Source organism: Lytechinus variegatus, chromosome 2, assembly GCF_018143015.1.
Source record: "Lytechinus variegatus isolate NC3 chromosome 2, Lvar_3.0, whole genome shotgun sequence".
NCBI classification, from domain to species: Eukaryota; Metazoa; Echinodermata; class Echinoidea; order Temnopleuroida; family Toxopneustidae; genus Lytechinus; species Lytechinus variegatus.
In genome coordinates this window covers 56237446-56255107 of record NC_054741.1, presented here as the reverse complement: position 1 = coordinate 56255107, position 17662 = coordinate 56237446, and the positions used below count along the sequence as shown (strand labels likewise).

General features: G+C 37.5%; 1 long non-coding RNA gene across 1 annotated transcript in view; it reads left to right on the top strand.

The window, feature by feature from the left end:
- Positions 1–17662, top strand: part of LOC121408434 — a 58137-nt gene that overhangs the window by 16778 nt on the left and 23697 nt on the right. Inside the window, exons 2-3 of the long non-coding RNA XR_005969039.1 lie at positions 9121–9332; positions 11489–11577. This is a non-coding gene — a long non-coding RNA (uncharacterized LOC121408434). The remainder of the gene's footprint in view (positions 1–9120; positions 9333–11488; positions 11578–17662) is intronic.

Here is a 17662-nt window from a genome sequence, read left to right as displayed (position 1 = left end):
TGGAAAATATGACATATTTTCGGCAGTTCGTGTTGAGCGCTATTGTTGAATGCCTTCTGCTGAACTGAGCATCACAGCTGGTGTTGACAATCTACGTGTAATTTCCCCATCCACCAACACCAAATCCCATGAATTGGGGAAATCGTTGTGTCAAGTTCGGTGTTAGTGTTGGTGATTTGAAGGTCATGAACAGGAAGAAACATCCCGTAAAATTAGATTTTTCAGTTAAGATGAATGTGAATCATTAAAGCCTTAAACAATTTAATGGACAATAATGTTGCTCATTCAGATTCTTAAAGGATTTTTATCCTTTGTGTTTTGTATGATGAGATATTACTGTAATTTCTCTCGATTACACTTTCGTCGTTGAGAAGTTCTCGGACAAAAGTTGAGATGATCACAGCATAGCAGCATGCAGTGCAGATACGTGACATCTTGGGCTATCGATAATGCGATCGGTATCGTTCCTCTAAAACCAACTCGGTGTTGGAGCTCAGTTCAGCAGCCTTTTCACGCTCTCACCACCAACACCGAACTTGAAATCAACCATTGTATACTAGTCAAGAGAGACAGAGTGAAGAAAGATGCATAGATAAAGTCAGAGAGAGTGAGATGGTGTGAGAGGGAGTATAAGATAGAGAGAGGTTCTACTTAGCTCCCAGACACAGAAAATATAAAGAAAACTATTTTAAGATGGAGCTAATATACCCATACAATGACAAAGAGAGGATGAAAGGATTTGTCGAAGAGTATATAGAGTTATAGGCAAAACAGTTACGAAAGACCTGAATTTGATGGAAGTATTCCCTATCAAATGTGGCAAAAAGAGGGAGACAGAGATAGAAAGAAAAACACATGACCCCAAAAAAATAACAGGAAAATTTGGTGAAAAAAGTTGGATACAAAGAATTTCATTACAGTTTTTGTATTGTTATAAGAAATGTTTTTAAAAAAATTTTCATAAGAATTTTGTCTTATTCAACACATTTTCTACTTTTTTCCATCTTGTAACCTGAAACGCCTCAATTCTCCTCTTGCTGTCATATATTCCTTTTTTTGCTAGAATTCTCTTTCTTTCGCTCAATCTCCTTGTAGATCCGTCATGATGAGTTCTTTTTCCACGATCATATTCAACATTTGCATGTCCTTGTAAAATTCAAAAGATTGCAGAGGGGCATAGAAATACAAGGTATCTCCTTCGCTTTCTATTTTGCTTTTGAAGCGCAGTCAACGCCGATGCTCTTTTATTGCAGTGGCACGGATCTCGTTTCGCCAGTCAACCCCCAAAAATGACAGTTTCGATGGCGAGCGGGGCCCTCGCGCAAAATATTATTTCCGAATAATGCCCCGGGCGTTCCCCAGCCCTGCAGCTTTGGCTGGAAAAGTGCTTGCTCGTTTCATTTTATTCCTCCCTATCTCTCTCCGTCTCTCTCTCTATTACCGTTCATCGTTCATCTCAATGGCGTCACATGTATCATCTGAAGCACCTGTGGAGCTGATTCCTCCCTAATTCAACAGTCCAATCTAATTTATGCCAAGTCTTATTCCTTGGATTTGAGGCTCATCCGCTTGGAGTAATAACCCGGGTGTCATCAATATCCCTTCCCAAGAAATTTGCGGGGATGCCGTTCCCCGATCCTCACTTGAGATAACTTACAGCCAGCCAGTGACCCAATATTGCCACCCTTTGCATAGAATACAAATCCAGAGTACCTGAATATCTTTTTTTACATCTCTTCTTTCATTTTACTCCTCTTATGTGCATTCCGGTGATAGTTTAATTTGCATTTTGATTAAACTTATAACATATTTTCCTTTCCCACATAGCTATTTTGACAATAATATGATAGCTCAGCATATTCTTGACCCAATTCAATTCCCTTAGATTATGTGTAAAAGTCCTTTCAATTTGATTAATATCAAATCCAGTCTTATTCATCGGTCATCCTTTCTCCTTATCAGATCCAAGTACACATCAGTGTATATAAAATATTAAGTCTCATTCATTTTTTTTTATGATTCAGATTTGTATGCCAACAAGTAAGTGGTAATCACTGTTTTTGAGTATCTACTGATGAATATCAATCAGACACGATTATTCATCTTTGGAACTGACCATTATGTCATGATCTGAAATGCATGAAAAAGGCTATAGGACCACGAACTTCTCTTTTTTTTTAACGTCACTCATGTAGCTTGCATTACAGGGCTCTAGCCACAATACCCAGTTGAATATCAACCTATCTTGATTGCTCTCTTAACCAAGGTTAAAAACGTTTAAACATCTTCAAATGTCTATGGATCTAGTTCATGAAACATGGACATAATGGTATATCACTGAACATCTGGGTTTGAAACCCAGCAGACTCATACCGAATTCTTATCAGGAGCTAGATGCATGACAATCAGGGGCTGCGTTTATGCGACCTCAAGCCGGAATCATGATTTGAATCTTCACAATATCACAGAATCAGCGTTTAGACGACCTTCATTCCAATGCTGTTTCTCCTCAGATTCGGGCCAATCCAGTGCGCATCACTAGTGCGCAGTTTGACAGAGGAAGTTTTTTGCACGTGTTTCGGCTCTCGAAAAATCTTTTGCTTCCAGAATTCAGTCTATACCTCATTTTGTTTACTTCTATCATATTGGGTCCATAGCTTCTATTCATCTTGTTAGTTTATCCAAAATGGTGTTCGGGAGTGAATTTCAGCGTAGATCCAATTTAGTATTGATACTGTATACTCAACAACAACTGAGATCATTGTCTGTCCAGTTAATTCATTTACTAGAACTTGAAGTTGAAGACATGACCAAAAAATGAAAAGTAGTGGACGATGCGATGACCAACACAGAACTTGGACATGACAAGAAATGCATGCACAGTACATAATCATGTAAATACAATGAGCATATAGAGCGCCTTGAGCTTGGCAAGAGTCAAACCGAAAGTAGCCTGACACAGTAAGGTCATAGAATCATGATTCAAATCTCGATATTGTTTATTCAAACATTTTCGTACGTGTTTCTGCAGAAACGTCTTTCCAAACGCCCCTTTTTTTGTGTTTCATGTTTTTTATTCTAATCATGATTATATTAAATTTCGACTAAACGCAATCGTGATTCTGCAGAATCGTGATTTGAATCATGATTCAGATCATGACTCTAGGGTAAAAAAGTGGCGGATAAACACACGCCTAGTAACAATGGAATATTATGTAGGGCCTTCTCGAAAATGAGCTTAAAACCTGAATTAACTAGCATGCACCCTACCTACTTTACCACAATCCCGTTCCATAGACCCTGTTTTCACACTGCCCGGTATATATTTAGTTCCCAAGACACTGTGTTTTACCCTTGTGGTCAGTTCCTTAGACCCACATTTCAGGGTTTTGTAAGGCACACCCCCAGTAAGGATAAGTAATTTTTATTATGTTATTACCATCAACCATAAAGTATCCTATTTTACTAACCAATGTGCATTTTTTGCCCTGATATAGATATAATGTTGTAATGCCTGAAATGAATACTCACTTACTACTAATTAGGAAAATGTAACCAATGCCACTTGTGTTTAGGTCCTTCATGATAAAACTGTACATTTAACGAGTTGAATTATCCAATATCAGCAATAAAAGGTTCTGGCATCCTGTTGTTCTTTGTATTTACAGTTTTGTTAAAAACTGGAATTAAGAGTGGATCAGTTATCGCCCGAGCAAATGTCCTGGAACCGTTAAAAACTAGTACCTTCTTTTTTCAAATAAAGTTTAAAATTAAGATGAGCTTACTGTTTGAGCAGCTAACTGACACTGCTTATACAGATGTTATACCTATTCATTAAGTTTTCACTGAGCTGTTTATTCTGTCCTTTGTTTTATTTTATATATCATATATTAAAATCCACAATAAATTCAATCCTAGTTTCAAAATATTTTGTTGAGAATTAGGTCAAAGTTAAAAAATAAATTCAATTATAGTTTGATGAGGCTTATTACTCTTCCTCATAAAAGCTTATATGCTATCAGGTTTCAGACAATAAAAATGTTATTATATTTGAGTTTACATCAGCAAGAGTAATAATATTGGGAAGCTTGGTAGACCACTTTCAAGTTGATTTCAGGATAGGTATCATATTTTCATGGTAGTTGTTTATAGGCTTATATTTTTATTTATCAAACGGCAAACAAAGAAATGATTGCAATCATCAAGAAAATTGCCCACTGGTACTATCTCTACCTGTTAACGTCAGATTCCTATTTCTATTTCCTGTCTCCATTAACCACTATTGAAAAATCATACAGCAGTTATGAATTCAGGGAGCATAAAATAGTTTAATTGGTTCAACTTATTTTATTGAATGACTTAACCTTTATTTTTACTGAATTCCTAGATGAATTATTGGTATTTGCTAATGAAATTGCGGCAAAGTGCCTGGGAAGACCACTGTTTTGAAATGAGTGCTAGTGATACTTGTTATTGTTATTTTCAGACAGAGTTGAATTGGGGGTCATAATTCCTTAAAATGAAGGCCTTGCTTAGCGGACCAAAACACCCAAAAGAAATGACAGGACAAAATCTAGATAGGAATGTCAAAAAGCAATAGGAAGGCAAATGCTAAAGCTGTACATGTAGGCCTACCATATGTAAAGTTATCCGTCTTCTTTTTGAGAGGAGTAACAAAGAGAGAGGGGGAGAAGAAGAGAAGACTTGTTTAGAAAAAAGCAGAATAAATACCAAAAGGAAAATGATTCCTGCCCACCAAAAACATAGACATCCTGATTTTTTTAAAAATCATTATTTGTATAGTTTTTGTGGTGTGTATTCGGATTAACAGTGTGGGGTTATATAGAGATTCCATTTCAGATTTGGACTTTTTATTGTTTTATAAAAATCTGTCTCTTTATTGAGGTGGCTCATAGGATTTTTCACTCATAGGTCTTGTTACAGAAGTTCCAGCAATCGGGGCATATTTTTACCTTTTACTTTATGTCTTTTGGATTATCATGATGTAGGGGGCCTTTTTTAACACTCTTTTTGCATTTAAGGGGCTTTTTTAACACTCTGTTTGCCTCCCGTGCCTGCCTCTCCCGTCTCCCCCTTTTCAATGTTTTTTTCTCAATGTTGCATTCCAGTCTTCTATGGATTACCCCCCCCCCCCGAGATAGAAAGAGAGAGAGAGAGGGAGTGACACAAGTGAAAGACAGACAGAGAGACATACAGAGATAAAAGGAGGGGAATGTCAAAGAAAAGATGACAAAATTATTGACAAGAGAACTGTTGCTTGACTATTGCCAAGAGCATCTTTGGATGCTTTACATTTGGCCTCTCTATCACCAATATTTATAACTATTCTTATACAAAATGTTAAAAAGAAGACTTCAAGGAGAGAAAAGGCAAGGCAAGAATATAATATCACCGTGACGTGGGGGCGTCATGGTCAAGTGGTTCTGACTCTCGCCTTTCAAACAGAGGGTTGTGAGTTCGAATCCGAGCCATGGCGTGTTTTCCTTCAGCAAGAAATTTATACACACTCTGCTGCACTCGACCCAGGTGAGGTAAATGGGTACCGGCAGGAAGTAATTCTTCAAAAAGCTGTGCGCAACAGAATCGGTAGACTAACTTAGCCAGGGTAATATAGGAGCGCCTTGAGCACCTAGCAAGGTGGATACGTGCGCTTTACAAATCCTATATTATTATCATTATAATGAAAAGGGGAAATAAGGAAGAGAAGGCCTTTCTGCGAAGGCTGAACTTTTATATTTCTCAATCATACTGGAGTGTCATTGTCTTTCAAGCATCATTGTAGGCTATCTGGGTTACTATTGTTTTCTTTTTGTTTATTTTTCCTTGAGTCTTTTAAGCTGTCAGGAAATGATGTTCTAAGCCCAGGGCAAGGATGTCCAAATGTTATCTCATTAGTGATGATGATATTTGTCCCTCTCCTTTTTATTTACTGATATGCCATCACTCCACGCGATTTATCATACAAATGATGATACAGATAACTACTCGGATACATAAATGAACATCATTACTATCCCCAAAGTTGTCATTATACTAATTAATTTACTTACAGTGTAAGGAATTGAATTTTGTCAGATTGGAAACGGCATCTTGCTCTGATTTTTGTTTTATTTCATTTCATTTTTGCTTGGTGAATGTTTATTTCCCCTAGGACCTAGGTAAATAGAGCAAGGAGAACAGGAAGGTGAATGTTTTATGATAATAGAGAATTATATAACAGCCTGTTTGTATTTCATAACTATTTATTTGACAGAGATTGACAGGTATTTTTTTTATTCAAAGAGCCTTTGGCATCCTTGACTCGAGGACGAACAACCTTTTTATTTGAATTTACATTTTTCTTTGATATTACGATCTCTGATTAATGGGTTATTTTTGCTAAAATCATCAGCTTTGTGTTTCGTTCAGAACAATGCCTTAGATGTTAATGTTGGGTCAGCAGGTAATTTGGGTAATGTATTCATGATATTAATTTTATGGGATAAATCTTTACTTAAAAATATTCTCATAATGAAGAAATACATATATTTGAAAAAATGAATGTAGAAGAAAAAATTATATAAGCCTGATGATGGAGAGGGAAAGTGGAAAAAGGTAAAGTAATTCAGAAGAAGGGTTTTTTTAAAGGAGGTGAGGAGAAGGAGGAAGAGGATGAGAACAAGAATAAGGGAATGGAAGAATGTGGGGGAAATAACAGCAGAAAGAAGATGAATGATGAAAACAGAAGGATAAAGGGGGGATAAGGAGAGAGCGAGAGAGAAGAGAGAAAGATGGAGAAAAAGAGAGTGAATAGGATTACTGATAGAGAGAGGGAGAGGGGGGGGGGGGCAGACAAGAGGATGGAGAATGAAAGGAAGTAATGGAAGACTGGTTTTTAAAAAGTGGAGTAAAGACTTGGAGAAAAGACAAGAGGACAGAAAAATGGAAGTCAGTCTGCAAGAAAAACACAGACATCCTGAATTTTTGTTGTCATCTGTTCAGCTGCCGCATCTATCTCGGCGCTTGGCCCGGGGCTGCTTTTGTGACGCTCCTTGTCCTGCACAATTGGCTGAAATAGGATGGGAAGTCATGAAATATCCGGCTTTCTTCAGATGAAGGAGGGGGGGGGGAGACAAGATGAGATTATAATGTATTGGAATTTTCACATCTACCTCTGTGATATTAAGCAGTGACTCACACCATTATGCAAATTAGAAAGATCTATACCAATTGAGACGTGACCATACAGGTATGATAATTTGTTTTTTGGCAGAATTCCCCCCCCCCCCCGAGCAGGTGGAAAATCATAGCAGAGGGTGTGGTAGGAGATTGGCATTGCACCCTAGAGCTGGAAATGAAAGGAAATAACTTTGCTACCATTTATGTCAGAATATTTACATGAAGAGAAAAGCTGAGAGGGATAATGTTTTTAAGAATAACAGTTATTGTAATCTGTCATCCACCAAGATTCTGAAGAATTGAAATCCTTATCAGACATAAATAGAATAAAGATATCAGTATCTTTCGCCTCAATGTATTAACAATTAATGCTCAAAAGCTAATTCAGCAAATATCATGAAATAAGGAAAAATGTATCCCAATAAGGTGTTTCAAAAATCTGGAATGGCCTAATTAATGGGTACCATTTACAACTCAAATCCCCAGAATAGTAACTTTGTACCAAAACTGCCCAATGAATCTTGAATCGGTCATGACTTGTTTATGAAATAAACCTTGAAACCCTTAAATATTTTTTTTGTTATTCAAGAAAATTCAGAGACACTTGAACAGGATTTTTGTTAATGAAATTAACCTTTAAAGAGCATATAACAAGGTCAGGCTCTTTGCATTATTTATCTTTGTATCGTGATCGCCATGTAATCATCTACACAATACATCAACTGTCATTGAACATTATGTTACTTTACTGGTAATGAAAAAAGATGTCAAACTTGTCATTAACAGTATAATGATACACCCTCTAATTAATACACCCCTGATCGCACTAGCCCAGCGTCGCTCGACTTTTTTTTTTCGTTACGTTGACGGGGAATTGGAGCATGACTACGAAGGTGCAAATTCTGACTGCTGGTAAAATAGGTCCGATTTGATAATTAGGTATTCACGGCTTGATTGGCCAAGGGATGGGAGATGGGATATCTATGTCACAACCGATAGAGTGAGCGAGAGAGAGAGGGAGAAGGATAGAAAGAAGGGAATGTGACCAGATATAGGGCACATGATGCAGTATTAGGGCATGAAAATTGGATGTGATGGTGAAATTAACTAGGCATGCATGCTTTGATAAAATCTAATTGAGGGAGGGATAGATTGATTTAAAGGAAGATGGGAGGGAAGATGTTATTTGAAATGTGGGTTTTGATAGAAGAATAAAAGAATTATCCCAAAGTGAGTGTGATCTAATGACACACATAAATATTTTTTACTAATTAAACATTTAAACCCTTTCAATACATAAGTTAAAACCATGCTTGTTTTCAATCAGTTTTTCAATGAATGCAAACATAGACATCTTGCAAGCCACGAACATGAAACTTTGAAAAAGGTGCCATTACGAAAATCATGGAGGTTAAAAGTTGATTCAATGCAACCGTGATGTCGATCATAATTACTCTACGGGGGCTTCTGGTTTTGAATATGTATTACATAGTGATAATAATAATAATATGCTATGTCATTTAGCTCTTAATACATGTACAAAATTTCTAAGTGCTGCATACTATTACCCTGGCTTTAGCATGGCTACTCTTATCGAGCACTCAAGCATTCAAGGAATTTCTTCCTACTGGGTACCAATTTACAACACCTGGATGGAGAGTGGCAAGTGTAGATAAAAACCTTGCCAAAGGACACGAGTGCCATAGTGGGATTCGAACCAATGACCTTGAGGTCCGAAGTCTAAAGACTTATCCACCGAACCACAATACTTCTACATACATACACTACAAGATTGACCTTTACTGGTTTAAATTCACTGATCTATGAAACGTGGTGTGTGGGCTTAAAAATAGGGTAGAACAGTGCAATTGAAAGCTCTTTCCCAAATACTTATTTTTGTGTCTTTTGTTTTGATTTTATGATTCTTTATCTTAATTCTAGGCTTAAACATTTGATTGAACGCACCTGGGAATAAATCAGAAATTTAGAAATCATATACGAGAGCTACTAGAAAGAGATATAGAGATAGAAGGATGGAAATCTGAAGCTTCATCTTGTCTGATATTGTCATTTGGGACACATGAACAGATCTTCGTATTTCAACACTTTCAGAATGAGAAAAAGGGGACCATGACATGACTTCAGAACCAGAGGTAAGAAGGTATTAGAGCATGAATCAAATCCATCCCAGGGGGCCCCATAACACAAAGGTTAGAGATCGATTGCTAAATGAAATAACCTATCAAGAGCATCCTTGCATGCGTAATTTGCTCAGTAGACTGACAAGGAACCAATCAGAATTGTTCTTTCATATTAGCGATCGATCGCTAACCTTTGTGTTATGGGACCCAGGGTTGCAGGTACGTTCTTTTGGTTATATTCATTCAATGCTACTACACAAGATTTAGCGATTGATTAATGAGTTAGCTATTGGTTACATTGATTATTGTATGCTGATTAGTTGGTCAAATTAATCTTATGATCAATCTCAAAGCTGTGTGTCACAGGGCCCCGTGATATAACATATCTCTGATATTGGATGCCTATTTTCACTCGACACATTCACCCTGTTCACTCTGTACCAAGTGAAGTATGGTTATCATAATTGCTCTATTCCTCGGAAGGCCTGTATATTTGGTTATTTTTGTTTAAAGATTTTAGCTTTGGACCTATGGTTCCAATTACAAAGTAAGAATAATGCCAACAACTGCAAACCAAAAAGGTCATTTAAACACACAAATACCGTGTTTACACATTGACTCGGCTCGGGGGTTGAACACGAGAGCCGTGCTCAACACGGCAATTTTATGCTGTGTAAACGCGATCAGAGTGATCTGCGATCTGTGTCGAACAACACGGCTTTATCGATCCTACAAAATCGAAGGTTTCAACCCGCGACCAGTGTCGAACTCTCTTGACCTAGGTCACTGCGCGCGCTTTCACTTTTGGCAATGTTGTTGTTGTTCGCACGGAGTCGATTCGATTCCGGCGGTGAATTTCCCGCGTTTAATTTGCGACGTCATAATTCTTCCGTTCGAGATCCGCGAGCCGTGTTGAACTCGCCTTTTTATATGTACGTATGAACGCGATCTCTGATCCCTTCTTCGCAGTGTTCAACCCGGTCAATGTGTAAACACGGTAAAACTTGCAGAACAAAAGTGCAATCAACACCAAACAAAAGTGATGAATAAAAAAACAAAAATTATGAATGATATAGGATTTATGTAGTGCATGTATACATCCTATCATGTGCTCAAGGCACTCTATTACTCCGGCTAGGCTAGTTTACTGATTCCAGTGCTCACAGCTACTTGAGGAAATACTTCCGGCCGGAATCCATGTACCTCACCAGGGCTGTGGGTAAATTTCATGCCAGAAGTAAAACACGTCATGGCAGGGAATCAAACCCAGGTCCCTCAGATTGAAGGACAATAGTCTTAACCACTAGACCATTAGGCTCCACATGTTTTATGAGATTGATTATGATTTTTTTTTAATAAGTAGGCAAATAATAAGTATGTCATTCATTGGTAAATTGCCAATTCGCAATTTGTCAAATGCCAACTCGTCCACTCACCACATGGTCTACTTTCATTAAGTCTAATGCCATTCTGTCCATCAACATTTCGTCTAACAACCATTTGGACCAATCATCACTTGGTCTAATCACCATTTTATCTCATAACCAGTCGGTCAGATATCTGTTTAATTTTCATTCATTTTTGCACAATTTAACACTTAGTCCATTTAGATCAAATGGTATATGGACTAATTGGCTATTGGACCAACTGGTTATTAGACGGAATGGCACCAGACTAAATGAAAGTAGGCCATGTGGTGAGTGGACGAACTGATGGTAGTTCAAATGATAGAAGATGAGTTGGCAATTGGACGAATTGGCATTTTTGAAGATAAACCCATTCATCTTATGATGTCTGGCTGGTATGCATGGTTGAAATAAACTACCAGAATGCACCTCCTTAAATCTAGGACTGAAATCTTTGAAATTCACTTTGGTAAACCAAAATCAAAACCAGGTCTGAAATCAACTAGTATTGAAATATCTGCTGAAATCTACTATGGAAATGCACACAGTTTAAATGTACATTAAAATGTACAGGTGAAAAAAATTCCAAACCTTGTACTGTTGATTAGGTGTGAAGTCTTGCTTGAAACTGTTACAGTGTAGATCTAGATCATGATTAAAATAGTCTGCATCCAATCTGAGTCTGGGAGACATAAACAGGTGTAGAGATAGGGTGTATTTGGGATAAACTCCCAAAGTGTAACATTTTTGTTCCCGTTTTAGGTCATGTCCAATTCAATGTACTTTCCTGAGAGCCTGCACTGTGAACCAGAGAATTTCAGAGAAATTTGAGTTGTTGTTTTGGAAGCGGGGTAAGTTGAGAATCCGATTTCAGTAGCTGTGTTTGCTAGATCTGCCTCAGCGGGGATGTAGGGTGGAACAGAGGGAGAAGGAATGTTTTAAGCTGACATGAATGTGATGCCAGGGCTCCTTTAGGACTGTCTTTATAGCATCATCAAATGAGAGACATGTCAACCAGATGTGGCATTGATGCTACACCTCCTTATTGTTCAGGTCAGAGTGAAAAAGAAATAATATCATTTTGGGGCTTCATCTTCAACATTTTCATGTCGTATGTGACAAATGTTGGCATATTGCATTTCATGATTTAAGAATTCAAGATTCATTGCTTAGTATGGGCATGGAAATATTAACATCTCCAAGGTATAGGCCTAATTATTTATTGATTGCTGTTCACATAGGCATCAATATCCTCGGGAAATGGTTTTGAGTCCTGTGAAGTAATACCTACTCTTGAAGTTTTGAAATTCTGAGGACATGAAAAACACCATTAGATAGGTACACATGATGTTTTACCATCAAGTCAAATAGAAATTAGGTCCAGTCCTCACTTTGGTCCAATACCCACTTGTCTCATTGCCATTTTTTCTGATGATCATATCAAGATATGATTTTCATTTTGTGTTGTTAGTTTCATCATTATAATCAATATATTCAAATCACTCTCAGACAGTGCATCCCATATCAAAATACAAATAGGAAAGAGAGTCCTGCAGAATAGCATTCAAACAATTTCTTAATCAATGTAACTTTTTCATATTTTCAAGCCCACCCACTGCGTAGTTTGATCCAGGAAGTATTGGTCAACTTTGTGCGAGTGCAGTACCTATCCAATCAGGAAGAAGACCTATGTAGAATCATGGTTTAGATCTGTTACTTTCAATCAAGTTTTAAACAACAACTATTCTGCGCAATCTCCTTTAAGAACTCACCTTTTATCTCTTCACCTTTACGGCTACAAAAAGATCAATTGAACAATAGCATGGTTTGAACCAAATGTTTCTGAATGTAATATTTCTTGAATAAACTGCAGATTGAACACAGTCAGATCAAATTGTTTGTATGGGTTATATTTCCATGGCATGCAACAAGTTAATATGTTTTTTCGTGACCTGGATAGCTTGGTGACAACCAGAGAAATGTAAACATGGTAATAACTTCACAGTATGCATGCTATAGTCAATCGCCCATCTTTGCTCTGTCACCACTGCTTGCTTAAAGGGGAAGTTCACCCTGACAAAAAGTTTATTGTAAAAATAGCAGAAAAAATAATAAAAAATATTGCCGAAGGTTTGAGAAAAAATCATCAAATAATTAAAAAGTTATTAGAATTTCAATTATTTGATTTGTGACGTCATATGCGAGCAGCATTCCTACATAGCGAATGGTAAAAAATCAATGAAATGTCATTTTCTCAGAAAATTGAAAATCGTTTTCACTGTAACTTTTGTATATCAATAGACAAATCATTTCACACCCGATCATGAAAAGAAAACAAAATTAAGTCATCAGGAACCATACAAAATTTGAAATTCATACATTTTATATTACATAACACATTGGGCAGCTGCTCGTTTATGACGTCACAAATCCCAAATTTTGAACTCTAATAACTTTCTTACTCTTTAACGAATTTTCCTCAAACCTTCACCAATATTTTTTACTATTTTTTCTGCTATTTTTACAACAAAGTTTTCTTCAGGGTGAACTTCCCCTTTAAGAATTTTCTTGGAAATGTGTGTAGAGAAAGTAGTGGTCTGAATTTTCAGACTATCAGGACTAGCTTGTTTACAGCACAGCAAGTTGGAACCTGTGCTAGACTTCTGTTCAGACCAACTTGTTGAGTAGAGTAACAATCGGACACCAAACAATTAAGCGTGCAGTGCTTTTATCTAGGAATGGTCTTAAAGTTAAACTGTACCCTGATCATGTATTTGCCCCCTTTCTTATTCACTTCCATATGATTTCATTCTTATCATCTGTTCTTTCAAATTAAATCAAAATGTAATCGTTTTGTTTTTGGCTGGTTTTTGCTGTCAAACACTCCATGAAGATTTTTTTATCATGAATAGACAAAGCTGTTGAAAAAAGCTATTTATTGATGACTGGCTGAAACAAGTTCTTTGTTGCTGATTTAGATTCTCAGCTAAATCTTTTTAATCCCATGAGCTTCAGATAAAATTTGATGTTTGTAGATTAAATTTTGTCATTAGCAAGCATTATAAGATTTTAATTTATCTAATACCCTTTTCATAAACCTATCCTCCAATTAGCCGCCTAAGAGTAATGCGGATAATTCAATAAAAATTCAATTCTCTAAACACCAGGAACTTTTCATTTCTCACGAGAACATGGCCCAGTCATTTATAACTCACAAACAGCTTCATGAAAGAGCCCTTGAAAACGTTATAATTTTTCCTGTCCTTGTATATATTTTCTGGATAATGACTCAAGGTAAGATTATGTGATATTGTAAATTATATACATGTATGTCTGGTATTGCGAGACTATTCACTCCCCAGGAGTGTAGGAATTGTCTTTCAGCAGTGCTAATCCTGGAAAAATGCTTTCTGACTTGATTGAAAGGTCCCTAAAGTTCGCCTGACGCTGACCCGCTAGTCAACTAAACCTTACTCTACGTTTGGTCTGCTGGCTGCGGTCGGTCCTCTTCATATGATCGTATGATCGCTGTTGACCTATTCTTTTCTTGGTCCCATTTGTTGCATTGTTTTGTATAGGAATGCTAGGTTCTGTGGTTTTTCCTGTGAGCAGTTCAGCTCCATACCTCATCACCATTAGCTTCAACTATGTACAGTTATGCCCTGAATATGTAGTTTATGATGTCGTGGTGATGATGGAAATAATGATGATAATATTGTGATTATGGTGATGATAATGATGATGATGAAGATGGTGGTGTTGGTGGTGGTGGTTTTGGCCAATGGTGGTGGTGATGAAGATGATGATAGTGTTGGTGATGATGATGATAGTAGTGTTGGTGTTGATGATGATGATGATGATGATAATGATGATGATGGTGGTGATATTGACAATGGCGATGATTGTGATGAGGTGTTGGTGGTGGCTTCCCCCCCCTGGTGGTGATGGTGATGGTGATGATGATGTTGATGATTGATGATAGGGTTAATAATGATTGCTCGTAATGGTGCTGGTGGTAGTGATTTTCTATCATAAATCTGTTCTCCAGCATTGGTTTGAAAATATATCAGCCTATTTCTTTCCAATTTCTGTATGGATGAAGAGTGTACCCTATTCCCTTATTACAGCTAAATAAAAATAATATTAGAACTAATCATTGATAAGCTATTCTGCAATACAATTGCTGCATTGATTAAAAAATTGAGAAAAATCTCAATCGTGAGCTGATCACGAACTTTCACATTTGTAAATGGGGTCTGTGTACTATAGACTAATCTCTGGTGGTCATAAGTTCTTGTCAAGATGATTGTTAGCTGCTTGTCAAGCCATTTTTGTACACACATAAAATCTGCTGGATTATGCCATATAAGTTCTGACACATGGCCCATGGCCATTTATAGTCTACTTTTCTAGACATTAACTTACTCCCAAGTGTAATATTATAACAGCAACATACAAATTTAATTTGCTTACAGACCTTAAATGAAGTCCTCAGTCAAAAGATGCAAATTCCAAGTGAGATGATTACTTCTGGAACTTGTAGCACAAAACTAAAAAAAAGTATATTTTTACCTTTTTTATAAACTATAGAAAAATGCAGTGCTGTAGTTGGCTTTTCTCATTTTATTGTTCAGGTAGTTTTCCCCTGTTAGTTGGGATTTGATCAGAGTTTTGAACCTCCGTCCAGATAAGTTAAACACTTAAAACTTTGAATAGGCATACATTGTAGTTTTTGAAAAAAAAAATCTTTTTCATGCCTTCTAAAATTATCTTGGCCTATATTCTCTGAAAGTGGAATTAGTGAAATGGTAGCTACTCATGTATGTTTGATCTATGCTCCTTCAAATGTTTAGTTCATTCCTGGTGGGTGTTTCATAAAGCTGTTCGTAAGTTAAAAGCGACTTTAAGAATGACTGGTGATCCCTTCTTGTTGTAAATGATATATTCATTGGCAATGGTTTAGCGCGTAAGGATCACCAGTCGTTCTTAAAGTCACTCTTAACTTACAAACAGCTTTAAGAAATGGGCCCCTGGAGGCACGAATATGTTTCATTGTATGTTTTATGTCCATAATTCAAATGAAAGAATCCGGGGGGGGGGGGGCACTCAGTATATATTGTATAGTGGGTATGTGCCGCTGAGGGGACCCCCATTTTTACACTCAATTTTCCGTTCCAAGGCATTGCGTTTTTGTCTTATTGAGAAAAAGAACAAAGAAAGCCACTCCAAAGCATAACATTTTCTTCTTATCAAGAAAAAAGAAGAAAGAAATCCGCTCCAAAGCTTCGCATATTTTTTCGTTACGCAGTTCCGGTCGGATTGATTTGCTACAATGAGCTGCAATTTAGGTGAAAAGCAGCCGCAGAACATTGACAATCTCCTCTGCATGAGCTCATACTCGGTCTCGATCTCTAAACTAGGCATGTCTGCTTGGCTTGGAGTTACATTCACAACTAACTTTATTCTTGATACTAAACTACAATATATAATTCACTGTACATAGTTACATAATATTCTGAGGAAGGCAAAGTGATAAGGAAAGTATAAACAGATGGAGTTGAACAAGGGGTTGTTCATGGTGGGGGTAATACAGCATGGTCCATATTTACACAACTGGTCTGTGGTGGAAACATGATGATAGTGAGCTTATGAATGGAGATGAAAACAGTTGTTGAGATAATTACCCTTTTTACACAGGCTAAAATTTCCTGAACCCCGTACTATAGGTGGGGCTAAATGACAATTTAGCCCCACCTATAGTACGGGGTTAAGCTTAGCCCACTTTCTTTTTACACAGCATTTTTGCAAAGTGGGCTAACCCCACCTGTAGTATGGGATTATTTGGCCCTGCAATGCCCTTTTTACACAGGATTTTCTTAACCCCGGACTATCGCTAACCCCGTACTATTTTTTTCCTTTTCACACATGCCAAATTGTTATTGCTAACCCCGGATAAGGAATGCTTGCTTTTCACACACGAAACTCGCTAACCCCGGACTAGTGGTTTATGTCGATCATTCGTAGTACAAGTACTTCACTCGTACACTTTTTACACACGCTACAATTTCCTTAACCCCGTACTATAGGTGGGGCCAAATTGCCATTTAGCCCCACCTATAGTACGGGGTTAAGCTTAGCCCACTTTCGTTTTACACATGCGATCTTAACCCCGTACTATTGCTCTTAGCACCGCAATTGGTGGGATAACCCTGCTTTTTTGCAGGGCCAAATAATCCCGTACTATAGGCGGGGTTAGCCCACTTTGCAAAAATGCTGTGTAAAAAGAAAGTGGGCTAAGCTTAACCCCGTACTATAGGTGGGGCTAAATTGCCATTTAGCCCCACCTATAGTACGGGGTTAAGGAAATTTTAGCCTGTGTAAAAAGGGTACAAAAAAGCAGGGATATCCCACCAATTGTGGTGCTAAGAGCAATAGTACGGGGTTAAGATCGCATGTGTAAAATGAAAGTGGGCTAAGCTTAACCCCGTACTATAGGTGGGGCTAAATGGCAATTTGGCCCCACCTATAGTACAGGGTTAAGGAAATTGTAGCGTGTGTAAAAAGTGTACGAGTGAAGTACTTGTACTACGAATGATCGACAAAAACCACTAGTCCGGGGTTAGCGAGTTTCGTGTGTGAAAAGCAAGCATTCCTTATCCGGGGTTAGCAATAACAATTTGGCATGTGTGAAAAGGAAAAAAAATAGTACGGGGTTAAGGATAGTACGGGGTTAGCGATAGTCCGGGGTTAAGAAAATCCTGTGTAAAAAGGGCAAATGAGGCATGAATGAATAATGATAGAATGACAAAATGAGAGGATGGTTTGATGAAGAATGAAATGTGTGTATGAACACAATACTTGCCGCCGGGCTAGCTGCATCATACACGTATACCCGTTCCATAGGGATGAACACGCACTCACACGGTGGTGATCCGT